Raw genomic sequence first — 25,510 nt, forward strand, 5'->3', positions numbered from 1 at the left:
AATACACAAGTCATGGAGCTGTCAACATGCATCCTACTTCGATAGCTCAGTTGGTAGAGTGGAGGACTGTAGAACCAGTAAAACTGGTATCCTTAGGTCGCTGGTTCAATTCCGGCTCGAAGGACTGCCATTATTTTTCATCTTCCCAGAGCGGGACTCTATTTCATCACTGTACTCGGCTATGGCTTTGGCCACTGCCATCTACTTTGGTTGGGACATCTGAGTTGTTACACCACGTGTGTTTCCACATGTTACAATCAAGAAGGGCTAGTGGCGCAATGGATAACGCATCTGAGTACGGATCATAAGATTCTAGGTTCAACTCCTGGCTAGCTCAAAAAATCCTAATCTTTAATACTCTCCCAGTCACAACCTTGGTAGTGTACACGTTTCTTCTTCTGTGTCATTTATTTACTTGCTTTTTTCATTTGTCTCTGTGTATGCCCGGAAATGTACACTTCAAAGGTGCCGCAGGATAGGCCGTCTTCCATAATGTTTCCAAAGCTGCCCCGGCTCATGCATTATGTTTGTCTTTCATGGGACCTCTTTTATTCATTCTCTTCCTTCCTCATATCTCATTCGAAGCAAATGCCCTTACCTGACGACAGGGGCGGCACACCTCCGTAAACTCTTCTTCCAACCCCACACTGTGACACTCCCATAACTGCAGAAAGCGAGCACATATCTAAAGCTGGGTACACGTACCCTTCCAAGCTGTGATCGTATAGTGGTGAGTACTCTGCGTTGTGGCCGCAGCAACCCCGGTTCGAATCCGGGTCACAGCACCCCTGTGGCAGCAAGAGTGCTTCTCAAATTTTTGGAAAAAGAAAGAAAAGGTGCCACGGACACAACAAAATCCACTAGGGTGTTTGGATCAGATTTTCAGACCATTCACACTTCAATTGATTGCGGTGGAGAGGGCGGGTGCTACGGCCCGGACACTTAGCCAAGGACAATGGACTCTGCCAGTGGTAAGGACCCGGCAAGCGGCGCATAAGGGAGACAATAATTCATTTAAAATGTTTCCTTTTCCAAGTTTCCGGCCTTGGTAGGAGAATACACAAGTCATGGAGCTGTCAACATGCATCCTCCTTCGATAGCTCAGTTGGTAGAGTGGAGGACTGTAGAACCAGTAAAACAGGTATCCTTAGGTCGCTGGTTCAACTCCGGCTCGAAGGACTGCCATTATTTTTCATCTTCCCAGAGCGGGACTCTATTTCATCACTGTACTCGGCTATGGCTTTGGCCACTGCCATCTACTTTGGTTGGGACATCTGAGTTGTTACACCACGTGTGTTTCCACATGTTACAATCAAAAAGGGCTAGTGGCGCAATGGATAACGCGTCTGAGTACGGATCAGAAGATTCGCGGTTCTACTCCTAGCTAGCTCAAAAAATCCTAATCTTTAATACGCTCCCAGTCACAACCTTGGTAGTGTACACATTTCTTCTTCTGTGTCATTTATTACTTGCTTTTTTCATTTGTCTCTGTGTATGCCCGGAAATGTACACTTCAAAGGTGCCGCAGGATAGGCCGTCTTCCATAATGTTTCCAAAGCTGCCCCGGCTCATGCATTATGTTTGTCTTTCATGGGACCTCTTTTATTCATTCTCTTCCTTCCTCATATCTCATTCGAAGCAAATGCCCTTACCTGACGACAGGGGCGGCACACCTCCGTAAACTCTTCTTCCAACCTCACACTGTGTTCACTGATATAACTGCAGAAACCGAGCACATATCTAAAGCTGGGTACACGTACCCTTTCAAGCTGTGATCGTATAGTGGTGAGTACTCTGCGTTGTGGCCGCAGCAAACCCGGTTTGAATCCGGGTCACAGCACCCTTGTGGCAGCAAGAGTGCTTCTCAAATTTTTGGAAAAAGAAAGAAAAGGTGCCACGGACACAACAAAATCCACTAGGGTGTTTGGATCAGATTTTCAGACCATTCACACTTCAATTGATTGCGGTGGAGAGGGCGGGTGCTACGGCCCGGACACTTAGCCAAGGACAATGGACTCTGCCAGTGGTAAGGACCCGGCAAGCGGCGCATAAGGGAGACAATAATTCATTTAAAATGTTTCCTTTTCCAAGTTTCCGGCCTTGGTAGGAGAATACACAAGTCATGGAGCTGTCAACATGCATCCTCCTTCGATAGCTCAGTTGGTAGAGCGGAGGACTGTAGAACCAGTAAAACAGGTATCCTTAGGTCGCTGGTTCAACTCCGGCTCGAAGGACTGCCATTATTTTTCATCTTCCCAGAGCGGGACTCGATTTCATCACTGTACTCGGCTATGGCTTTGGCCACTGCCATCTACTTTGGTTGGGACATCTGAGTTGTTACACCACGTGTGTTTCCACATGTTACAATCAAAAAGGGCTAGTGGCGCAATGGATAACACGTCTGAGTACGGATCAGAAGATTCTAGGTTCAACTCCTGGCTAGCTCAAAAAATCCTAATCTTTAATACTCTCCCAGTTACAACCTTGGTAGTGTACACGTTTCTTCTTCTGTGTCATTTATTTACTTGCTTTTTTCATTTGTCTCTGTGTATGCCCGGAAATGTACACTTCAAATGTGCCGCAGGATAGGCCGTCTTCCATAATGTTTCCAAAGCTGCCCCGGCTCATGCATTATGTTTGTCTTTCATGGGACCTCTTTTATTCATTCTCTTCCTTCCTCATATCTCATTCGAAGCAAATGCCCTTACCTGACGACAGGGGCGGCACACCTCCGTAAACTCTTCTTCCAACCTCACACTGTGTTCAATGACATAGCTGCAGAAAGCGAGCACATATCTAAAGCTGGGTACACGTACCCTTTCAAGCTGTGATCGTATAGTGGTGAGTACTCTGCGTTGTGGCCGCAGCAACCCCGGTTTGAATCCGGGTCACAGCACCCCTGTGGCAGCAAGAGTGCTTCTCAAATTTTTGGAAAAAGAAAGAAAAGGTGCCACGGACACAACAAAATCCACTAGGGTGTTTGGATCAGATTTACAGACCATTCACACTTCAATTGATTGCGGTGGAGACGGCGGGTGCTACGGCCCGGACACTTAGCCAAGGACAATGGACTCTGCCAGTGGTAAGGACCCGGCAAGCGGCGCATAAGGGAGACAATAATTAATTTAAAATGTTTCCTTTTCCTAGTTTCAGGCCTTGGTAGAAGAATACACAAGTCATGGAGCTGTCAACATGCATCCTCCTTCGATAGCTCAGTTGGTAGAGCGGAGGACTGTAGAACCAGTAAAACAGGTATCCTTAGGTCGGCTCCGGCTCGAAGGACTGCCATTATTTTTCATCTTCCCAGAGCGGGACTCTATTTCATCACTGTACTCGGCTATGGCTTTGGCCACTCCCATCTACTTTGGTTGGGACATCTGAGTTGTTACACCACATGTGTTTCCACATGTTACAATCAAAAAGGGCTAGTGGCGCTGTTATGCACTCCCTTCCCCCCCTTTTTTCTTGTCTCCCTTCAGGTGCTCTGCATCAGGTGATTATCTGGCTCCGCCTGTATTTAAGAGGGACAGGAGGAGCAGGTGCTCTCTCTAACAGTGGAATAGGTACAAGAGTGGATGTGAACAGGGGTACGATGTCATGTTTGGATCTGACAATGGTGTCAGATAGACTGGTGAATGCGTGTGAGTGGTATGTTAAGAATAATTCAACCGTAGGAAGTGATCACTTCCCTGTGCTAACTATTGTAAATACAAGTGTATGCCTTCAGGAAGGGAATACGTTCACCAGGTGGTGCTTTGTTAAGGCAGACTGGGAAAAATTTAAGATGTGTTGTAAAGAGTCAGTACATTTGATTACACTAGAAGGAGACATAGAGGAGTGCACGGATCAGATTACAGAACATATTCTAAATGCAGCAAACCTGAGCATACCAAAAAGAACTACAAAGGGCAGGAAGAAAGTGGTACCGTGGTGGAACGAGGAATGCAGCAGAGCAATTAAAGAACGAAACAAAGCATTCAGAGCACTGAAGAAAAATGTATCACAAGAGAATATTATAGATTATCAAAGGAAAAAGGCAGTGGCTCGTAGGATCATTAAATACACTAAAAAGAGTACATGGAGAGATTTTTGTGCCACCATAGGCAGAGGGGTCAAACTGGGGGATGTATGGTCTATGCTCAAGCGAATGAGTGGGAAAAGGAAGTCAGCTTTAATACCAGCACTAGTAGATGGGGAGAAAATGGCAGTGTCAGACAAAGAGAAGGCTAATGTATTAGGTACAGCATTTGCTGCAGTTCATAATGGGGAGCACATTGGTGAATTACACAGGCAGCAGAAAGACCGCATATTCAGAGAAAATGAGAAAGTGAGAGAGAAGAAAGAAGATGACATGTCAACGTTGAATATGGACCTAACAAGTCCAGAACTTAAAATAGCCTTACAAGGTACAGGGTATACAGCACCAGGACAGGACCAGTTATGTTATGCCATGTTCCGGCAGCTACCAGAGGAATCTTTAAAAATGGTATTGAGACTGTTTAATAAAATATGGAGGGAGGGAACTCTGCCCAGTGGCTGGAAAAGAGCAATAATATTGCCATTTAATAAACCAGGGAAGAATCCTAATAATCCTAGTAACTATAGACCCATAGCCTTGACGTCTCACTTATGTAAATGGATGGAGAAAATAATTGTTATGAGGCTGTCATATGTTCTGGAACAGAGAGGGCTATTTAATAATTCTCAGAGTGGATTTAGGAAAGGACGATCCACAATGGATGCTCTAGTTAGAGTTAGTAATGAAGTAGAAAAGACAATGAAAATGAAAGAGTTAATGATAATTGTATATTTTGATATAGAAAAAGCATATGACTCCATGTGGAGGGATGGGTTGCTTATCAAACTAAGTAGAATGGGTATTGGAGGGAGATTATATAACTGGGTTATGGACTTCTTAACAGGCAGGAAATTTAATGTCAAGGTTGGAACAGAAGTTTCTAAAGATTATAAAATTGAAAATGGTATTCCCCAGGGAAGTGCAATCAGCCCTGTTCTGTTTAATGTAATGATTAATGACATTTTTGCAAAGTTAGATGGATGCATCGAATCAGCGCTATACGCAGATGATGGGGCCATATGGATGAGGGGAAAAAATGTGTCACATGTCTTCAGGAATATCAGGAAAGCAATAGAAAAAGTGGAAAAGTGGTCGTATGAATGGGGGTTCAAAATGTCAACCAGCAAGTCATGTTACATGATCTTTACAAACAAGCGTAAGATAGACATTGAGAAGCTAACACTTTATGATCAGCCGATGGAGAGGGTGAATGAGTTCAAGTACCTGGGCCTATATTTAGATCACAAGTATACATGGAAAGCACACATTGAACATTTGGCAACAAAGTGCAAAAAGGTTATTAATTTACTACGGGCTGTAGCAGGCTGTGACTGGGGGGCAGATAAAAAATCATTAATTGACATATACAGGGCAGTTATGAGGTCAACAATAGATTATGGCAGTATAGTTTACGGAGCAGCAGCTAAAACTTCATTACAAAAAGTAGACAGACAGCAGTATAGAGCACTGAGAATTTGCATAGGAGCCATTAGGTCAACACCCATAAACGCAATATTAATAGAAGCAGGAGAGACACCACTGGATTTAAGAAGGGATAAACTGGCACTTACATACTGGATAAGATGAAAAGGGAGTGGGGAAGAAAACCTTACAACGAGGACAATAAAGGACTGTTGGGAATACTCTAAATTCCAGAGACATGGGTTTGGGTGGTCAAGGGATGAAAGGTTGAGAAGATATGCAATGGAGACATTAAAATTCACTAAATACACACCTATGAGTAACATACCTCCTTGGCTATTCCCAGAAGCAAAAGTAGACATGAGCATACTGGAACGGAAAAAAGAATGGAGAATGAACGAAGTAGGAGGTAAAGCGAGTATTTACCTGAGAAATAGTTACTACAACTACCTGGAAATATACACAGATGGGTCAAAAAATCAAAAGGATTGTGTAGGAATAGGTGTATATATCCCTGAGTTTGATGTGAATGTCTCTAAAAGATTATCCAACCAACTATCAGTATACACAGCAGAAATGGTGGCAGTCTACATTGGGTTACAGTGGGTGGAAGAGGTTAGTCCTGATAAGGTGGTGGTATGCACAGACTCAATAGCGGTATTAGAAAGTATAAAATCAACAACAACGTGCAGAGAAGACTTACTCATCGATATTTCTCACAGTTTATTAAGATTACACAGATGTGGCATAGATGTTCAGTTCTGTTGGGTACCAGCACATGAGGGAGTAACAGGGAACGAGGCTGCTGATAAACTAGCAAAAATGGCTCTACATAAGGAAATAACATTGGCCGGGTTTCCCAGATCAGTTAAGTAGTTCTTAACAGCGAAAGACTTCTTTCAAACCTTCTTAAGGAGCCTGTGAAAGAAAATGGTTTCCCAGAGTCGCTCTTAGCTTAAGTATCTCTTTCATTAAGAAGGAAATGAAAGATGCTGCTGACCCAGTCTTTACAACCATCTTAGTGAACAAAGACTCACAGATCCAGCCGCGTCAGACAAAACAATATTACACCAAGCAATGAGATATTAAAACAATGCACCCCGCACAAGTTTTGATCTATTTTATACTTTAGATTTATATTGTTTAGCATTTATTGGTGACAGCAAAGGGGGGAAAAAAAAGAAAAATAAGGAATAACAAGTGTGTTCCTGTATATGCTTTATGCATTACGCACAAATAAAACGATCATCATGAATATCATTTATTTGATGATTTGGCTGCTATACAGCATGTTCTCGCTGCAAATCAACCGCGTCACCGTGCGCGAAGCAGAACTGTTTTTATGAACGCATTCGTGCGTCAGCACTTCAGTCCCCTGGACGTGCTGTCGGACCGCGCTGTCCAGCAGCCGTGACACCGATCCTCCTGCGCCGCGCCCGAGCGCATCTATGTGATGACAGGGAAGCAGCAGCTGATCAACGGGATCCTTTGATGAATCGTTCATTACAGTCTCAAATATAATCAATGGTGTCGGTTTATATTAAAGAATCTTTTTGCCCAGAAGAAAAAAGAGCGAAGACAACGACCCATAACTATTTTCTTCTCTTGAAAAAACCCACCTGCGGGATGCAGCAGCATCAGAAGAGCAGGAATACGTGCGTGGCGGGGATGATCTCTGCAATCTGAAGCCCTCTATAATTGTAAAAAGAATTTCACTTATCACGGGTTCTTTTTGGAACATAACCCCTGCGAAAAACCAGGGATTGCTGTAATTCCACGTTGCGATTTGCGAAACTCGCCTTCTCTTGGCTCATGTTTTTGAACGCACACACACGCCCACCACGTTTCCTCCCGGTTTCTGCGTGTGGGGAAAAAAAGCCTCACTGTAGCCAGAAATAACGGAGTAACGCACCGTTTGGATGAAAAAGGGTCATTGAATTATATTTATCATCTTAATTTTTCATTATAACGCACAGGCAGCAGTGAATTAGTGCGTTAGGTAGCAGTGCTGCGTGTGAAAATGCGCTGATAGTGATCGGTGATCGATTTGCCTGGCATCGATTGATTTGGTTTCAGAACCGGACAGCTGCTGCAAAGAGCTTCTGAAAGAGCGAAACTAAAGAACGGTGTTAAGAAGTCATCTGGGAAACACCCATATCTTAGGGTTCTCTCTTAGTTCAAACCTTCTTTGAACCTCTCTTAAATCCTTAAGAGAGGTTGGATCTGGGAAACCCGGCCATTACCAGTTCCACAAGGAAAAGGAGAAGGTAAAGCAATAATTAAAAAGAAAGGAATGGAAATATGGCAGAAAAGGTGGGAGGAAGATCAGAAAGGACAGGGATATCACATAATAAAAAAGACTATAATAACAAAGAATTATACTGAAAGGAACAGAAGGGAGGAAACGGTCATAACAAGACTCAGACTGGACCACACAGGACTAAATGGCACCTTGCATGTAATGGGAAAAAGGGATAGTGATAAATGTGAGAACTGTGGAATAAAAGAAAACGGTGAACATATCCTAATGCACTATAACAGGTATAAAATAGAAAGAGAGCGGCTACAGGAAAAAGTGAGAGAGGCAGGACGTGAGTGGAATTTGAAGGGGATACTGGGAACAGAGGGAGAGGGGGTTGAAATCACCAGAAAGGCACTAATTCATTTCCTAAAAAACACTAGGCTGATAAACAGAATTTACAGTTTTTTACGATTGTTTACACACTAAAATAAAAATTTCCACACAATTTGCGAAATTCTACTCCAAGGAGCAAAACATCTCCACAGATTTGCACAACATTACACACAATGTCTGCTTCACCCTTTTTGCAAAACATTACACACAGTGATTTGTAAAACTCTACACACATTTTCACACCTTAGACACAGATAAGGATTGTGAGGTTACTTTCTTGTCATTACAAAGCACTGGATTGCCAATGACCACACTCATGAACAAATTGGATAAACACATCCACCAGGTGTGGAAGCACACATGTGCTTATTTGAAAACGCAGCACTCAGGTGTGCTATAAAAGGCAGCAGGTGAGTGGTCTTCAACAAAAATAGAAGGAGCTATAAGAAGAAGAAGAAGAAGAGTGAGAATGAGAGGGGGAGCTCAAAGAGGAGATGAAGGAGGTAGAGGAAGAGGCCCAGGTAGAGGAAGAAGAGAAGAAGGAGGTAGAGGAGGAGGCCCAGGTAGAGGAAGAGGAGAAGAAGGAGGTAGAGGAGGAGGCCCAGGTAGAGGAAGAGGAGAAGAAGGACTTGAAGAGTTGATAGAACCTGAACAAAGAAGACGAGGACCAAATTTGACTCAAGAAATCCGTGCAACACTTACTGACCATGTCATCAAGCATGGACTGACACTGATGGAAGCTGGACAAAGAGTTCAACCTAATCTCAGCAAAAATACTGTTGCGTCAGTAATTCGGACATTTCGTCGAGAAAACAGTCGTTTGGGACAATGTCTCATTCCATCGGGCTGCTCTGGTCCAGAATTGGTTCCATGAGCACCCTGAATTTGAAGTCTTATACCTTCCCCCTTACTCCCCCTTCCTGAATCCAATAGAAGAGTTTTTTTCAGCATGGCGGTGGAAGGTGTACGACCTGCGGCCCTATGACCGTTTGCCCCTCATTCCGGCCATGGAGCAGGCCTGTGATGATATCGAAGCAGCTTCTGTGCAGGGGTGGATTCGTCACACGAGGCGATTCTTCCAACGGTGCCTTGCCAATGAAGACATAGCCTGTGATGTGGATGAAATCTTATGGCCTCATCCAGCCAGACGGAGAGATGATGAATAGTTACAGTATTCTTTTTGCTTTTGCAGTAGTTTTTTTTTTCAGAGTCAAAGTGTATGTACTTCATGCAGTAATTTTTATTTGTTTACGGATTGTATTTGTTTCATTGATTTCATTGTTGGTTGATTACTTTAACTGATTATGGTAAGAAATACTGTAAGTATTGAAATAAATACTTGAAATATTCAGTCTGCAGCATCAGTGTTGTGCAGTGCTTGGTAAGTTTATAGTAGGCCTATTTGTGTACATTCTCCCTATATCTCAAACTAATCAGGAAGAATGTTGTGGGTTTGTCACTATTTTTTTTGACATCTAAATTATCCCTTACATAACAATGTCTGGCCAAAAATCTAGCACATGCTATTTCTTAAAATTAGTTTTTTTTACAAATGTGTTTTTTATTTATCACAGCAGTGTGAAACTGGCTGCAATAGTGTCTGATCATTGAGGACTGTGTTGGTTAAATGAAAACGAATAACATTTTTACAAATATGTGTATATGTTTTGACTGAAGTGTGTATGTTTTGACTGAAGTGTGTATGTTTTGACTGAAGTGTGTCATTTTGCAAACAATCTAGGACTTATACAAATTGAGTGTTGTGTTTGGATAATTGTGATTATATTTTGAAAAAAAGAACCCAGTTTTCAAAATAGCGTGTAAACAATTGAAAAAAACTGTAAACCGGGCTAAATGAAATAATTTCACACACTCTTGTACAGTAGGTGGCGGTATGCACCTGAAAGTTGCTTGCGATCCGCCAATAAACTGAGAGAAGAAGAAGAAGAAGGTGCTCTCTCTCTCAGACCAGGCAGCCTCACCTTGGTGCCAGGGTTGCTCCTGTGTTTCTTTTGTTTGTGTTGCTTGAGGATGGAGGTCTGTCAGTTTGGTTTTCTTTCCTCGGTTTTTGTTTTGAGGTTAGGTTCCTGCTCTTGTTAGGTCAAGGAGGGAGGTTCTGGGTCCGACGGCCCATTGCGTGGTTGGCTCAGGTTTCCCTCATGGTCTTTTCCTTTATTGTTTTGTTTGGTCAGGCCTCCAGACTCGTTTTGTTAAGTTATGGGTTCTTTTCTTTGGTACATGAATAAAACCTGCTTTTTATACGCAACTGAAACTCGAGTGTGGTGTCCTTGATGTTCTGGTCACAGAGTTGAGCCGAGTGTTCTAACTGGTGATCGTAACATTTGGGGGCTCGTCAAACAGTATTTGTTGGTAGTAGTTGTATTACCATGGTGTGAAATAGGGTATTGGTGTGTCATTGTTTGGGGATGCCATCTCGAGTTGTGCATTTGTGAGGTTGCTTTTGGTAGTAGTTGGTTGCGCTAAAATGGACTTTAATATAGATGATTTTGTTAGTGCTCCCACTCGTGATAAGTTGGAGGGTTGTACCAAGGATCATCTTACCCTTATTGCGGAAAGGTTTGAGATTTTTGTCAAGCAGGGGAAGAAACAGGTGATTAAAGATCAGCTGGTGGCTGCATTGGTGGAGCGGGGATTGTTGTCGGCTGGTGAGGGTGCCTCTTCTAGATCTGGGGAGGCGGGTCTCGCTGAGCAGGTGAGTTTGAAGGAGATTGAGTTGGAATTGCGTCGGCTGGATTTGAGAGAAAAGGAGATGGATTTTGAGATAAGAAGGCTTGAGGAAGAGACGAAACGTGTGGTACGTTTGAAAGAATTAGAGCGTACTGCGTCTTCACAGGCTTCGCAGCTTTCATCTGCGCAATCACCTGGTTTTGATGTGAGTCGGTGTATTCGGTTTGTCCCCACATTTCGCGAGGAGGATGTGGATACGTATTTCATTCTCTTTGAGCGAGTTGCGACATCGTTGGGGTGGCCCAAGAATAAGTGGTCACTGTTGTTACAGTGTGTACTTACTGGCAAAGCTCAGGAGGTTTACGCAGCATTGTCTTCTGAAAGTAGCCTGGATTACGATCAGGTTAGGGCTAGTATTTTGAAGGCATATGAGCTCGTGCCAGAGGCTTATCGCCAGAAATTTCGCAGGTGTAAGAAGCAGGACTCTCAGACATATGTGGAGTTTGCTCGTGAGAAGGAGACGTTATTTGATCGGTGGTGCGCAGGTGTGGGGGTTAAAACTCTGGAAGATCTTAGGGCCTTAGTGCTTATTGAGGAGTTTAAAAATTGTGTGCCTGAAACGGTTGCCACGTATCTGAATGAGCAGAAGGCTGTGAAGTTGTCTGGTGCTGCGTCTCTTGCGGATGAGTATGTACTTACCCATAAGTCCGTGTTTGGTGAGCGATCTGCTGTGCAGGCTCAGTTTGGTGACAACACTCCTAAGGAAGGTTCAAATGCAATTGTGGTACCAACTAAGGCAAGTGGTTCTGATGGTGCGGAGGGGAGGCCTACCAGGGAAGAATGGGGAACTAGGGAAAGCCCTGTGTGTTTCTATTGCAGGAAGCCAGGACACATTGTTGCAAATTGTTATGCTCTGAATAAGGAGAAGGGGCCTGTTGCCTTGGTTAAAACAGCTAGTCCTGTGTGCCAGTTGGCTTCACTGCCAAATGAATCTGAACTTGGCGTGTATGCTCCATTTCTTATGGAAGGTTTTGTGTCCTTGATTGAGAAGGGGGATAGGGTCCCCGTAACGATTTTGAGGGATACAGCAGCGTCACAGTCCTTCATGTTGAGTCATGTGCTGCAATGAGTCAGCTGGGGATTCTGGTGTCCTTGTACGCAGGAGAAAACACTGACGCCAACCCGTTTGCCGAGTACATGTGGATGGAGAACGAGGAGGAGTATAACAGACAGGTGGAGGAGCTGCTGGAGCGGGAGTTCTTGGAGCGCTGCTTCCAGGAAATGCTGGAGGAGGAGGACCAGGACTGGTTCATCCCTTCACGTGATCTCAACAACCAGGGGGTGGGGCAGCACCAGCAGCAGCTCAACGGCCTGTCGGCCAACGATCACCACAGCAGCCTGGAGGAGGTGGCGAGGAGGAGCATCTTGAATCCTGAAGCAAAGGAGTTCATCCCGGGAGGGATAATGTTGTGGCCAATGTGTTGTTGGGCATGTGGATTTATATTGTAGTGATTTGTTTTTTTTTTGTTTTTTTTCCTGTGTATGTGAACAAAAAAAAAAACGATAATCACTAATTTAGGGTGGGGGTGTTATGCACTCCCTTCCCCCCCTTTTTTCTTGTCTCCCTTCAGGTGCTCTGCATCAGGCTATGGCGATGGCTTTGGCCACTACCCTCTACTTTGGTTGGGACATCTGAGTTGTTACACCACGTGTGTTTCCACATGTTACAATCAAAAAGGGCTAGTGGCGCAATGGATAACGCGTCTGAGTACGGATCAGAAGATTCTAGGTTCAACTCCTGGCTAGCTCAAAAAATCCTAATCTTTAATACTCTCCCAGTCACAACCTTGGTAGTGTACACGTTTCTTCTTCTGTGTCATTTATTTACTTGCTTTTTTCATTTGTCTCTGTGTATGCCCGGAAATGTACACTTCAAAGATGCCGCAGGATAGGCCGTCTTCCATAATGTTTCCAAAGCTGCCCCGGCTCATGCATTATGTTTGTCTTTCATGGGACCTCTTTTATTCATTCTCTTCCTTCCTCATATCTCATTCGAAGCAAATGCCCTTACCTGACGACAGGGGCGGCACACCTCCGTAAACTCTTCTTCCAACCTCACACTGTGTTCAATGACATAGCTGCAGAAAGCGAGCACATATCTAAAGCTGGGTACACGTACCCTTTCAAGCTGTGATCGTATAGTGGTGAGTACTCTGCGTTGTGGCCGCAGCAACCCCGGTTCGAATCCGGGTCACAGCACCCCTGTGGCAGCAAGAGTGCTTCTCAAAATTTTTGGAAAAAGAAAGAAAAGGTGCCACGGACACAACAAAATCCACTAGGGTGTTTGGATCAGATTTTCAGACCATTCACACTTCAATTGATTGCGGTGGAGAAGGGGGGGTGCTACGGCCCAGACACTTAGCCAAGGACAATGGACTCTGCCAGTGGTAAGGACCCGGCAAGCGGCGCATAAGGGAGACAATAATTCATTTAAAATGTTTCCTTTTCCTAGTTTCAGGCCTTGGTAGAAGAATACACAAGTCATGGAGCTGTCAACATGTATCCCCCTTCGATAGCTCAGTTGGTAGAGCGGAGGACTGTAGAACCAGTAAAACAGGTATCCTTAGGTCGCTGGTTCAATTCCGGCTCGAAGGACTGCCATTATTTTTCATCTTCCCAGAGCAGCACTCTATTTCATCACTGTACTCGGCTATGGCTTTGGCCACTGCCATCTACTTTGGTTGGACATCTGAGTTGTTACACCACGTGTGTTTCCACATGTTACAATCAAAAAGGGCTAGTGGCGCAATGGATAACGCGTCTGAGTACGAATCAGAAGATTCTAGGTTCAACTCCTGGCTAGCTCAAGAAATCCTAATCTTTAATACTCTCCCAGTCACAACCTTGGTAGTGTACACGTTTCTTCTTCTGTGTCATTTATTTACTTGCTTTTTTCATTTGTCTCTGTGTATGCCCGGAAATGTACACTTCAAAGGTGCCGCAGGATAGGCCGTCTTCCATAATGTTTCCAAAGCTGCCCCGGCTCATGCATTATGTTTGTCTTTCATGGGACCTCTTTTATTCATTCTCTTCCTTCCTCATATCTCATTCGAAGCAAATGCCCTTACCTGACGACAGGGGCGGCACACCTCCGTAAACTCTTCTTCCAACCTCACACTGTGTTCAATGACATAGCTGCAGAAAGCGAGCACATATCTAAAGCTGGGTACACGTACCCTTTCAAGCTGTGATCGTATAGTGGTGAGTACTCTGCGTTGTGGCCGCAGCAACCCCGGTTCGAATCCGGGTCACAGCACCCCTGTGGCAGCAAGAGTGCTTCTCAAAATATTTGGAAAAAGAAAGAAAAGGTGCCACGGACACAACAAAATCCACTAGGGTGTTTGGATCAGATTTTCAGACCATTCACACTTCAATTGATTGCGGTGGAGAAGGGGGGGTGCTACGGCCCAGACACTTAGCCAAGGACAATGGACTCTGCCAGTGGTAAGGACCCGGCAAGCGGCGCATAAGGGAGACAATAATTCATTTAAAATGTTTCCTTTTCCTAGTTTCAGGCCTTGGTAGAAGAATACACAAGTCATGGAGCTGTCAACATGTATCCCCCTTCGATAGCTCAGTTGGTAGAGCGGAGGACTGTAGAACCAGTAAAACAGGTATCCTTAGGTCGCTGGTTCAATTCCGGCTCGAAGGACTGCCATTATTTTTCATCTTCCCAGAGCAGCACTCTTTTTCATCACTGTACTCGGCTATGGCTTTGGCCACTGCCATCTACTTTGGTTGGACATCTGAGTTGTTACACCACGTGTGTTTCCACATGTTACAATCAAAAAGGGCTAGTGGCGCAATGGATAAAGCGTCTGAGTACGAATCAGAAGATTCTAGGTTCAACTCCTGGCTAGCTCAAGAAATCCTAATCTTTAATACTCTCCCAGTCACAACCTTGGTAGTGTACACGTTTCTTCTTCTGTGTCATTTATTTACTTGCTTTTTTCATTTGTCTCTGTGTATGCCCGGAAATGTACACTTCAAAGATGCCGCAGGATAGGCCGTCTTCCATAATGTTTCCAAAGCTGCCCCGGCTCATGCATTATGTTTGTCTTTCATGGGACCTCTTTTATTCATTCTCTTCCTTCCTCATATCTCATTCGAAGCAAATGCCCTTACCTGACGACAGGGGCGGCACACCTCCGTAAACTCTTCTTCCAACCTCGCACTGTGACACTCTCATAACTGCAGAAAGCGAGCACATATCTAAAGCTGGGTACACGTACCCTTCCAAGCTGTGATCGTATAGTGGTGAGTACTCTGCGTTGTGGCCGCAGCAACCCCGGTTCGAATCCGGGTCACAGCACCCCTGTGGCAGCAAGAGTGCTTCTCAAATTTTTGGAAAAAGAAAGAAAAGGTGCCACGGACACAACAAAATCCACTAGGGTGTTTGGATCAGATTTTCAGACCATTCACACTTCAATTGATTGCGGTGGAGAAGGGGGGGTGCTACGGCCCGGACACTTAGCCAAGGACAATGGACTCTGCCAGTGGTAAGGACCCGGCAAGCGGCGCATAAGGGAGACAATAATTCATTTAAAATGTTTCCTTTTCCCAGTTTTAGGCCTTGGTAGAAGAATACACAAGTCATGGAGCTGTCAACATGCATCCTACTTCGATAGCTCAGTTGGTAGAGTGGAGGACTGTAGAACCAGTAAAACTGGTATCCTTAGGTCGCTGGTTCAATTCCGGCTCGAAGGACTGCCATTATTTTTCATCTTCCCAGAGCGGGACTCTATTTCATCACTGTACTCGGCTATGGCTTTGGCCACTGCCATCTACTTTGGTTGGGACATCTGAGTTGTTACACCACGTGTGTTTCCACATGTTACAATCCAAAAGGGCTAGTGGCGCAATGGATAACGCGTCTGAGTACGGATCAGAAGATTCTAGGTTCAACTCCTGGCTAGCTCAAAAAATCCTAATCTTTAATACTCTCCCAGTCACAACCTTGGTAGTGTACACGTTTCTTCTTCTGTGTCATTTATTTACTTGCTTTTTTCATTTGTCTCTGTGTATGCCCGGAAATGTACACTTCAAAGGTGCCGCAGGATAGGCCGTCTTCCATAATGTTTCCAAAGCTGCCCCGGCTCATGCATTATGTTTGTCTTTCATGGGACCTCTTTTATTCATTCTCTTCCTTCCTCATATTTCCTATCTCCTTCGAAGCAAATGCCCTTACCTGACGACAGGGGCGGCACACCTCCGTAAACTCTTCTTCCAACCTCACACTGTGTTCACTGACATAACTGCAGAAAGCGAGCACATATCTAAAGCTGTGTACACGTACCCTTTCAAGCTGTGATCGTATAGTGGTGAGTACTCTGCGTTGTGGCCGCAGCAACCCAGGTTCGAATCTGGGTCACAGCACCCCTGTGGCAGCAGGAGTGCTTCTCAAAATTTTTGGAAAAAGAAAGAAAAGGTGCCACGGACACAACAAAATCCACTAGGGTGTTTGGATCAGATTTTCAGACCATTCACACTTCAATTGATTGCGGTGGAGAAGGGGGGGTGCTACGGCCCAGACACTTAGCCAAGGACAATGGACTCTGCCAGTGGTAAGGACCCGGCAAGCGGCGCATAAGGGAGACAATAATTCATTTAAAATGTTTCCTTTTCCCATTTCAGGCCTTGGTAGAAGAATACACAAGTCATGGAGCTGTCAACATGTATCCTCCTTCGATAGCTCAGTTGGTAGAGCGGAGGACTGTAGAACCAGTAAAACAGGTATCCTTAGGTCGCTGGTTCAACTCCGGCTCGAAGGACTGCCATTATTTTTCATCTTCCCAGAGCGGGACTCTATTTCATCACTTCCATAATGTTTACAAAGCTGCCCCGGCTCATGCATTATGTTTGTCTTTCATGGGACCTCTTTTATTCATTATCTTCCTTCCTCATATCTCATTCGAAGCAAATGCCCTTACCTGACGACAGGGGCGGCACACCTCCGTAAACTCTTCTTCCAACCTCACACTGTGTTCACTGACATAACTGCAGAAAGCGAGCACATATCTAAAGCTTACACATACCCTTTCAAGCTGTGATCGTGATTGGTGCAGGTGTCTGCAGGATGCTGCTCTCTGATTGGTCCGGGTGTCTGCAGGATGCTGCTCTCTGATTGGTCCAGGTGTCTGCAGGATGCTGCTCTCTGATTGGTCCAGGTGTCTGCAGGATGCTGCTCTCTGATTGGTCCAGGTGTCTGCAGGATGCTGCTCTCTGATTGGTCCAGGTGTCTGCAGGATGCTGCTCTCTGATTGGTCCAGGTGCGGCCGTCAGCAGGTACTTAAGCTCAGGTGTGTCTGTCCTTCTGCTTCTGTCTGGCTGCTTCCTCCACCAGGTAACGTCACCTCAGGTGAGGAACAGAAACGCTGTCTAGGTTCAGGTTCTGGTTTCATTTCATTCATGTATTTAAAAGGGACAACGCACATTAATTAACATGAGCACTTGAGTCCATCATGTAAAGGTGCCAGATTTAGCCATACAGGCTAATTTACATCTGCAGGTTGACGGTATATATAAAAACATTGAAATAGAACACACTAAAACACTAGCGCACAGAGTACAAACAATTAGTAAAACCATGACATAGCTCTGAATAATGACAAACATTAATGAAGAACAAGAGCAAACAAACACATCAGCTCACACAAACGGGTAGTAAAAACAATAACCTGATTATACCAGATTATGACGGCATGTTTGATTATCAAGTAACCACTTTTTGGTGTTTTTAGAGAAGGAATAAAGAGATGTGATGTTAGTTCTATGGGTGTATCAATCAATCAATCAATCAATCAATCACTATTTGTCCCAAGGGGGCGATTATTTTCGCGACAGGAGAAGCACACAATGGTAAATATACATAAAATATAACTAATAAATTACAATAAGTTACACATCATAGTACAGACCTAGTTATAGTTAAGAGGGAAGGCTTTTTCACCCACTACCTTTTCCTTCCGGCATTTAAAAGAACAATAGCGGAGGAACAAAGTGTTTGTATCTGTTTGTCTTTGCAAAAGGGGAGTCTAAGCAGTAACTGATGGTAGAAACTGAAACAGTTTATTAAGGGATATGAAATCAGACAACATGGAGTTCTTGATCAGCTGTTTGTTATAAAGTTCTTGTAAAGTTTGTTGAGCCGACCCAATGATTTTACTGCTCAGACCAGTGTTTCCAACCTCGGTCCTCAAGGCCCACTGTCCTGCATGTTTGAGATGTTTCCTGCTTCAGCACACTGTGATACAAGTACCTGTGTCATCAACAGAGCTGTGCAGGCCTTGATAACGAGCTAATTAGGACCATTAATTAGAATCAGGTGTGATGATGAAGGGAGACATCTAAAATATGCAGGACAGTGTTGCCTCGAGGACCAGGGTTGGAAACACTGGCTTAGACTGACAACCTTATTGAGCAAGTTTCTGTCTTTGACTTTCAAAGATTGAAACCAACAAATGAAAGAAAAAGTGATAACAGATTAGATAAAAGAACAATAAAACATAGTCATCGGGAACAATCGACCTGGAATTTAGAGTTTTAGAGGACAAAAAAGGCGTTGCTGGCTCTTCTTTAGTGTTCCAGGTACGAGCTGCTCCATATGAACATTTTTATTACTTTTGACCCTCCTTTTGTTTATATCCTTGCTATCTTATCTGTTAATTGAGATATATATATATATATATATATATATATATATATATATATATATATATATATATATATATATATATATATATTGCATTTTTTTTGTTTTTTTTTTAATTGAAAAAACACACATATACAGTATGTGAGTGTTTTTTTTATTTAAATATACATGTATGTGTTTTTTTAAATTACATATGTATTTAAGTATGTGTGTGTGTGTGTATAATTAAAAAAACACACACGTGTGTGTGTAAAAATGTATGTATACAGAATATTCCTCAAGGATTTATACAATATTCAAGTGTTCAGTCTAAAATAAATAAATATAAACTAACGTCGTGGTCGTTTCACCAAAGGCCCTTTTTCTCTGTGCAGTTTCAATCCCCTCTGGTTGTTAGCGTTAGCTCTGCCAGATGAGTTTAGATTTGGTTTAATGAACTCATTGAGTAGACGGGCCAGACCATGAAGGATTTTATATAAAATGTCTGCAAACTTCATTATATTTCCCCAGTTTAAAACAACATATGCAGTTAAAATATTACAATTATATAAATTTAACTTTCTCCTGATTTGTAACGCGGTCCTACCTGTCTGGACCAGCTGGTGAGACAGTCGTTCATGTGCGAAAGAATTGTGGTGTTTATGTAGAACTTTGCAGCCTCAGTTGTTCAGATTATTCCTTCTGGTTCTGGTTTGGTCTCAGGTGTCGCCGTGGCAACCTGGTTCTGGTTTGGTCAAAGATCCTCTATACAGAAGATAACGCATTACCGTTACTGCCAATGGTATGAAATGGTATACACTTCTGGTCTCCTAAGTGGGCGTGGTCTCCCCTCTGACCTCACTTCCTGTCTCCTAAGTGGGCGTGGCCGCCTCTCTCCCCACATCGTTTTGGAACATACAACACTAGATACAGTACAACTTTCTTCCAAAAAGACTTAATAATAAATATAACAGTATTATTAAGCAAAGAAGCAAGTTTTATTTTAATTTTAAACTTCATTTTATCCGATGGGAAAACGATGAGAGCCAAATCTTGCGAGAGTGTTGCTCAGACAGAGACAGGTCTCAAACAAAGTTCATTTTCTCCTAATCTGTCGGTCTGAAAATTGCCATTTTGGTGTCAGAATGTTCAGAAGGTTTGTGGCTTTTGAAAAATGTTACCCATATTTACTTAGGTTACTATGGGGCGAAGGAATTGGTAATAATCTGTGCTCACGTTCACTTTTCCCATAGGACTCAATAGACTCAGGACCTACTTCCGGTCTCCTATAGGGGCGGGGCAGTCACGTGACACAGAAACAGGAAACCCAACCGTAGTGGGCTGTAGAGTTTATTGAACGTCTCTGGTTTGGTCTCAGGTGTCGCCGTGGCAACCTGGTTCTGGTTCTGATTGGGTCTCAGGTGTCGCCGTGGCAACCTGGTTCTGGTTTGGTCTCAGGTGTCGCCGTGGCAACCTGGTTCTGGTTCTGATTTGGTCTCAGGTGTCGCCGTGGCAACCTGGTTCTGGTTTGGTCTCAGGTGTCGCCGTGGCAACCTGGTTCTGGTTTGGTCTCAGGTGTCGCCGTGGCAACCTGGTTTTGGACCTGAGTTTAGTTGAACAGGGAACCTGCTTCTCTGTCTGGAGCCACCTGAGACGAGCCCCGGTGCATTCTGGGTAAAAACACCTGAATAGGGCTTCCACCTTTCAGGAATACAAATAAGGGACGCCCCGATTTCAGCAGTGCAGGCGCAAAAAGAGACATCCCCAAAACTTCTAAACTGCATAGAAATGTGTTTATTTTATATGAAAAAACTAAATGCTTTGATTTCAAGTTTAAAGTCCCTTAATAGCATTGAACTAGCATGACTGTACAGACTAGCAACCATGCTAGCAACTGAACTAGCCTATGCTAGCAACTGAAACGGCCTATGCTAACAACTGAACTGGCCTATGCTAGCAACTGAAATAGCCTGAAACAGCCTATGCTAGCAACTGAACTAGCCTATGCTAGCAACTGAACTGAAAAGAGGCCCGGCTAGCTGCGGTTGAGGCCTGGCTTGCTGCAGTTTGTAGTTTTATTTGGATCCGCATTAGCTGCAGCAAAACTGCAGCTGTTCTTCCTGGGGTCCGACACATAATATACAAGACAAAAATTAAAAACAAACCTAAAGAGGTAGTAGGAGGAAAAAGAAAAGACACATAAAAAAAGTAAATTCTACTACAAAATATATTCTAGATTTCTGTCAAATAAGACCAGTGCTCCTTTTAACACTCACATTAAGGTTACAGTCATTCCGAAACATTTAGATGTAATGCATTTACAATACAAAAATTGGAGGCCCGGCTAGCTAACGATAGTGTTAGCGGGTCTGCTAGCGTCTGACGCGTCTGTGTGATGATGTCATCAACACGCTTCCTGTTCAGACTCAGAACGGTTCCAGCATGGAGGCAGGAAGTTAAACTCCTGGACAAATATCAATTTAAATGCAATATGAAAAGAAAGGAAAATAAAAAATGGGGATTCTTGTAAGGAATACAAAAAACAAGGCACTCTAAGAATTAAAAGGTGCATATGAATAACAAATTAAATTAAGCATTTAAATTCACATAATGGAGCATAGAAAAGGAGAGGAATTATTAAATTAGAATAACAATGTCTAGACTTATTTTACTTGCATTTTTGTTTTCTACTCTTGAGACATGTGAAAAAAATCTTAAAATGGTTAATAAAACCCCGGAAAGGAGGGTTTACAATTTCTCCATTTGGTACAATGAATATGGAACTTACCCAGTAACAAAATGATATTAATATCAAAAACAGAAAATTCCAAATCATTCATGAAGAAAATATTTTGGCTTCATTCAAAAAGGTGGAACATTATTCATTTGAAGAGATATCCAATTGTCTGTCTGTCCAGAACAATGAGACAAAGGACATTGATAAAACAAATGATCCAGTGTTTCTTCATCCTTTTTGCAGAAAGAACATTGATCTCCCTCAAATTAAAATCTTTTTTTAAGAAATGATGCCACAGAATATACCTTATTCATTTTAAAATGTACTTCTTTAACTTTAGGCAAAATTATAGAAGCACATTTCCGCCAGTAAAAGAAAAAATTAAGATAAACGTATGAAAACCCACGATAAATCATAATTATGACAAAACTATGGTAAGTCGTAATTTCGGCTTTCTATCTCATAATTTCCATTTTTAAGGCTAGGTTTTTATCTTGTTTTTTTTTTTTTTTCTTTTACTGGCAGAAATGGGCTTCCATACAAAATAGACTCCTGGTGGTCCAAACCAACCAGCAGCTTCAGAACTAAGTAAAGTAAATATGATTATTTCTGCTCTGAAGCTGAAGACATTTTAACCTGGAGGTTAAAGAAGACTCGCTCTAGCGGCCTCTGGCGGCCAGTGGAGGAACTGCAGTCCTGCAGGAGCACCAGTGAGCTGGTTCTGGTTCTGGTTGCAGCAGGTCCAGAGCTGGTATCACATCAACGGGGGTAAAAACCTCCAACATGAAACATTTCTGCATAAAAACTGTCCAGAAGTTGATCATGTGGTTGTTTTTATGTCACAATGTTGATCTAAAAAGTCTGTTTTTCAGCTTTGATGTAGATAAAGTTGAATATTGGTGAAAAATTGAACTTGTCTTTTCTATTATATTTGCATGTTTGAACAGCGTTTGAAAATGACTTATAAGATTAACCTTGAAGTAAGAACATAACTGTAACTGTGATGCAGGAAGGAAAAGATCAGACTCGCCAAAATAAGAGCCGTCAGGTGTCGTCGGTATAAGTCTGGTTGGTCCTTCAGATCCAATCGGATCAATAACGATCTTTTCTGACCAGAATCCCGTCGTTCAACGAGTCTAAAATATCATTTTAGGGTCGATGGATGAAACTGAACCGGTTTCAGCTTCAAGGGTTTGTTGACGTGAACCTGGTCAAGAACTGGTTTTACTGTAAGTTTCTAGAGTTAGTTAGTTTAAATTTATTGTCCTTTCGAAAATTATTTTTGCATCTGTGGCAGTCAGAATACAAGGTGAAAAACAGAATATACAAGACAATTCCACATAGAACGATTAAGTGCAGTGAAGTCCAACGCTATCCCAGGGGTCTTCCACCTTTTTTAGTCCCTTGGATGAGAAAAAAACCCCCGCTTGGAATTCAGATTTTTACCCTTTTTTTTTTTTTAACGCGTCAAGTTTTAAGCCTGGTTTATAATAACTTTTGAATGTGTTTTATTCTGCTTATATCACATTATTAGCCAATTCCTGACTGGGTTATTAGCATAGCCTAGGTTATTTGGCCTCGTCACACGTGAAGGAGTAACGTTAGGCCGAGCTGTAACGTTACAATCTCCAGCTTTAGGCTTCGTTATTGTCACAAATTTATCCATCAGGTCTAATTAGTTAAATAGGAAATAGCCAAGTCAATTTCGCAACAAATTTTCTTTTCTTAACCAGCTAGCTAGCTCGTTTTTCAAATTATTTTGGTTAAAATTGCCTTTTTCTTTTTAAGTTGGACCCCCCCTGCAGTACCTCTGCCACCCCCCTAGGGGTAGCAGCCCCCGGTTGAAGACCCCTGCACTATACAATGCTAAAGTGCTTCACACCAAACCAAGTGGATTATGAGATTAATAATGCATCTATAATTTATTTAGCAGCGCTATAGGCTACTAGAGGGTATAAAAGTACCTCCGTCCTGACGCTGACGGCAGACGTGAATGTGAAGTGAATAAAGTTGAAATTTTGCCTTTTTTCCTAACATTTCAACTTTATTCACAAAATTTTGACTTTCTCAACATTTCGACTTTTTTCTCGACATTTCAACATTAATCTCGACATTTCGACTTTTTTCTCTACATTTTGACTTTTTCTCGACATTGTACTTCAACATTAATCTTGATTTCGACTTTTTTCTCGACATTTCGCCTTTTTTCTTGAACTTGATCTACATAATAATCTCATGCAAAAAGTTGACTTTATTTTTTTTTAAGTAGATCAAGTACAATATTTGTATCAGTGCACCTGGACCTGGACCTGGTCCCGTCCCCACCTGTCCCCGTTTGTCCTCCGCAGGTCCAGTATGGCTGCGAACAGAGCTCCTCCGGCTCACCCGGGACCCGACGGAGGGATCCCCCACCCCCGTCTGGCCGGGGGGGTCCTGCAGGACCCGGGTCTCCACGGGTCGGTCCAGGACCACCAGCCCCCGGTCCTGCCCCGGCCCATGTTCTACATGCCCCCCCCCCCCGCCCTACCTGCCCTACCAGTGGCCCCTGCCTTTCTCCTTCAACCCCTTCGGCGGCTTCCCTGGCATGGGTGAGTCCTGGTGCCTCCGCCGTACCGTTACACCATCCAATAATTCAGATTCAATTCAGATTCAAGAAACTTTATTCATCCACGAGGGGCAATTCAGGACAACAGAGCAGCAATACAAGACAGTAAATCCGCTCAGCTGCCGGCCGGTCGACCACAACGAGCAGCGACCCAAAACCGGAACAAAGAGAGAGAAAGGGTGACAGTGGGGGTGGGGGTGGGGGGGAGGCATCTTCACACTGTGTGTACACAGTGAGAAAGTGCAAAAAAACACCTCGGCACAGAAAGCACATGACAATTTTACATCAACTTCACAAGACCTATAGCCAGGAAGGCGTTGAAAAATAGGGAGGTGTGTGGTTATCAGCAAGTGTATGTGTAGCGGTGAGTCCATGAACCTGCTCAGAGTTGCTCCTCAGCCAGTGTCCTTTGTGTTATCAGACGGCTCGGTCAGTTCCGAAAACAGGTCCGCGTGTGATCTGGAGGGGGAAGGGTTATTCCGGGGCAGAGTCACCTGTTTACATTCCTCCAGGGAGATAGTGACTACAGACAGTGACAAACCGCTGTGTCAAGGCCAGATTATAGAATCAACAATTTTTATTGAAAAAAAAACAGGCAGAGCAGTAATTTTCCGTCAGCCTTCGAGTCTCTGGTTCCTGAATGGCGACTCCAAACAGACGAATTTGTGATCAATTCCCGCCAAGCCGAGCTTCCAACTTCTCCAAGTTCTTTTCCATCTTGCCAATGAGCTCAAAGACCGCCGCCAGCCTGCAAAAGCCTGCGTCCAGCTTGCGGCCTTGCTCCAAATCCGTTAAAGTCAGAGTGTTAGTCGCAGCGCTTATCCCTTCAGTCACGTCAGGCAGCTCGGAGAGGGCCAATGCAGCTGCCACAGACTTGCGCGTTTGTCGATAGACGAGGAAACCCCCCCCCTCCAATTAGGAGAAATCCTGCTATCATAAATACAATTATGAAGGTATCTTCAACATCCTCAACTGATAAGATCTTGATGCATAAAGGCTTCCACTGTTTCCAGGAATCCATTATATATCCAGAAAAAAATGTCCCGTCGGGGCAAGAGGGCTCCCTCACCCCCTCATTTCTCGTCGCAAAAATTTGGTTGATTGTGCTGAGGAACCAGTTAATCAATTCCATGATTGTAGAGCTTCGGAGGAGTGAAAAGAAAAGACTCTGAAGACGAGACAGGACAAAAAGCAGTAGCAGGGCAGATAGATAAGGGAGAGGAGCAGAGAAGCGTCCGCCTTCGCTGAGTTCCGGAAGAGAGATGATAATACCTGAATATTTACTCTGGTGCCTCCGCCGTACCGTTACACCATCCCATAATATATATATATTAGATAGATAGATAGATAGATAGATAGATAGATATTATACCTACCTACCCTACGGTTGTCTTGGAGCCCCAGAACTGGTCGTCGTCAACGAACTTTTTATTACCTGAGGTAAACGAGACGAAAATGCTGGTCATGTGACGATAATTAAATATATAAAGCAATATCGTAGAGGAATAAAAACCACACTAAAATTTGATTACAGAATAAAAACTCTGCTAAAATGTGTCGTCTTTGGGGGTCTTCGAGGGCCTTTAAGGGTCTTTGGGGATCTTTAGGGTCTTTTGGGGTCCTTTGGGGGTCTTCAAGTGTCTTTGGGGGTCGAA

The 25,510-nt window shown here is 43.4% G+C and overlaps 14 non-coding genes across 14 annotated transcripts; all 14 read left to right on the top strand.

The window, feature by feature from the left end:
• Window positions 1-35: 35 nt before the first annotated feature.
• trnay-gua (transfer RNA tyrosine (anticodon GUA)) lies at window positions 36-124 on the top strand. Its single transcript is given in 2 exon segments — window positions 36-72; window positions 89-124. It is a non-coding gene; the product is annotated as a tRNA-Tyr (tRNA).
• A 589-nt stretch (window positions 125-713) lies between these two features.
• trnah-gug (transfer RNA histidin (anticodon GUG)) lies at window positions 714-785 on the top strand. The gene has a single exon. It is a non-coding gene; the product is annotated as a tRNA-His (tRNA).
• Window positions 786-1,090: 305 nt separating this feature from the next.
• trnay-gua (transfer RNA tyrosine (anticodon GUA)) lies at window positions 1,091-1,179 on the top strand. The gene is given in 2 exon segments: window positions 1,091-1,127; window positions 1,144-1,179. It is a non-coding gene; the product is annotated as a tRNA-Tyr (tRNA).
• A 966-nt stretch (window positions 1,180-2,145) lies between these two features.
• Window positions 2,146-2,234, top strand: trnay-gua (transfer RNA tyrosine (anticodon GUA)). The gene is given in 2 exon segments: window positions 2,146-2,182; window positions 2,199-2,234. It is a non-coding gene; the product is annotated as a tRNA-Tyr (tRNA).
• Window positions 2,235-12,560: 10,326 nt separating this feature from the next.
• trnar-acg (transfer RNA arginine (anticodon ACG)) lies at window positions 12,561-12,633 on the top strand. Its single transcript has one exon. It is a non-coding gene; the product is annotated as a tRNA-Arg (tRNA).
• A 377-nt stretch (window positions 12,634-13,010) lies between these two features.
• Window positions 13,011-13,082, top strand: trnah-gug (transfer RNA histidin (anticodon GUG)). The gene has a single exon. It is a non-coding gene; the product is annotated as a tRNA-His (tRNA).
• A 307-nt stretch (window positions 13,083-13,389) lies between these two features.
• Window positions 13,390-13,478, top strand: trnay-gua (transfer RNA tyrosine (anticodon GUA)). The gene is given in 2 exon segments: window positions 13,390-13,426; window positions 13,443-13,478. It is a non-coding gene; the product is annotated as a tRNA-Tyr (tRNA).
• Window positions 13,479-13,617: 139 nt separating this feature from the next.
• trnar-acg (transfer RNA arginine (anticodon ACG)) lies at window positions 13,618-13,690 on the top strand. The gene has a single exon. It is a non-coding gene; the product is annotated as a tRNA-Arg (tRNA).
• A 377-nt stretch (window positions 13,691-14,067) lies between these two features.
• On the top strand, window positions 14,068-14,139 carry trnah-gug (transfer RNA histidin (anticodon GUG)). Its single transcript has one exon. It is a non-coding gene; the product is annotated as a tRNA-His (tRNA).
• A 307-nt stretch (window positions 14,140-14,446) lies between these two features.
• Window positions 14,447-14,535, top strand: trnay-gua (transfer RNA tyrosine (anticodon GUA)). The gene is given in 2 exon segments: window positions 14,447-14,483; window positions 14,500-14,535. It is a non-coding gene; the product is annotated as a tRNA-Tyr (tRNA).
• Window positions 14,536-15,123: 588 nt separating this feature from the next.
• trnah-gug (transfer RNA histidin (anticodon GUG)) lies at window positions 15,124-15,195 on the top strand. The gene has a single exon. It is a non-coding gene; the product is annotated as a tRNA-His (tRNA).
• A 306-nt stretch (window positions 15,196-15,501) lies between these two features.
• Window positions 15,502-15,590, top strand: trnay-gua (transfer RNA tyrosine (anticodon GUA)). Its single transcript is given in 2 exon segments — window positions 15,502-15,538; window positions 15,555-15,590. It is a non-coding gene; the product is annotated as a tRNA-Tyr (tRNA).
• A 140-nt stretch (window positions 15,591-15,730) lies between these two features.
• Window positions 15,731-15,803, top strand: trnar-acg (transfer RNA arginine (anticodon ACG)). Its single transcript has one exon. It is a non-coding gene; the product is annotated as a tRNA-Arg (tRNA).
• A 762-nt stretch (window positions 15,804-16,565) lies between these two features.
• On the top strand, window positions 16,566-16,654 carry trnay-gua (transfer RNA tyrosine (anticodon GUA)). Its single transcript is given in 2 exon segments — window positions 16,566-16,602; window positions 16,619-16,654. It is a non-coding gene; the product is annotated as a tRNA-Tyr (tRNA).
• Window positions 16,655-25,510: the final 8,856 nt, after the last annotated feature.

The sequence above is a fragment of the Cololabis saira genome, chromosome 10, assembly GCF_033807715.1.
Source record: "Cololabis saira isolate AMF1-May2022 chromosome 10, fColSai1.1, whole genome shotgun sequence".
Taxonomy (NCBI): Eukaryota; Metazoa; Chordata; class Actinopteri; order Beloniformes; family Belonidae; genus Cololabis; species Cololabis saira.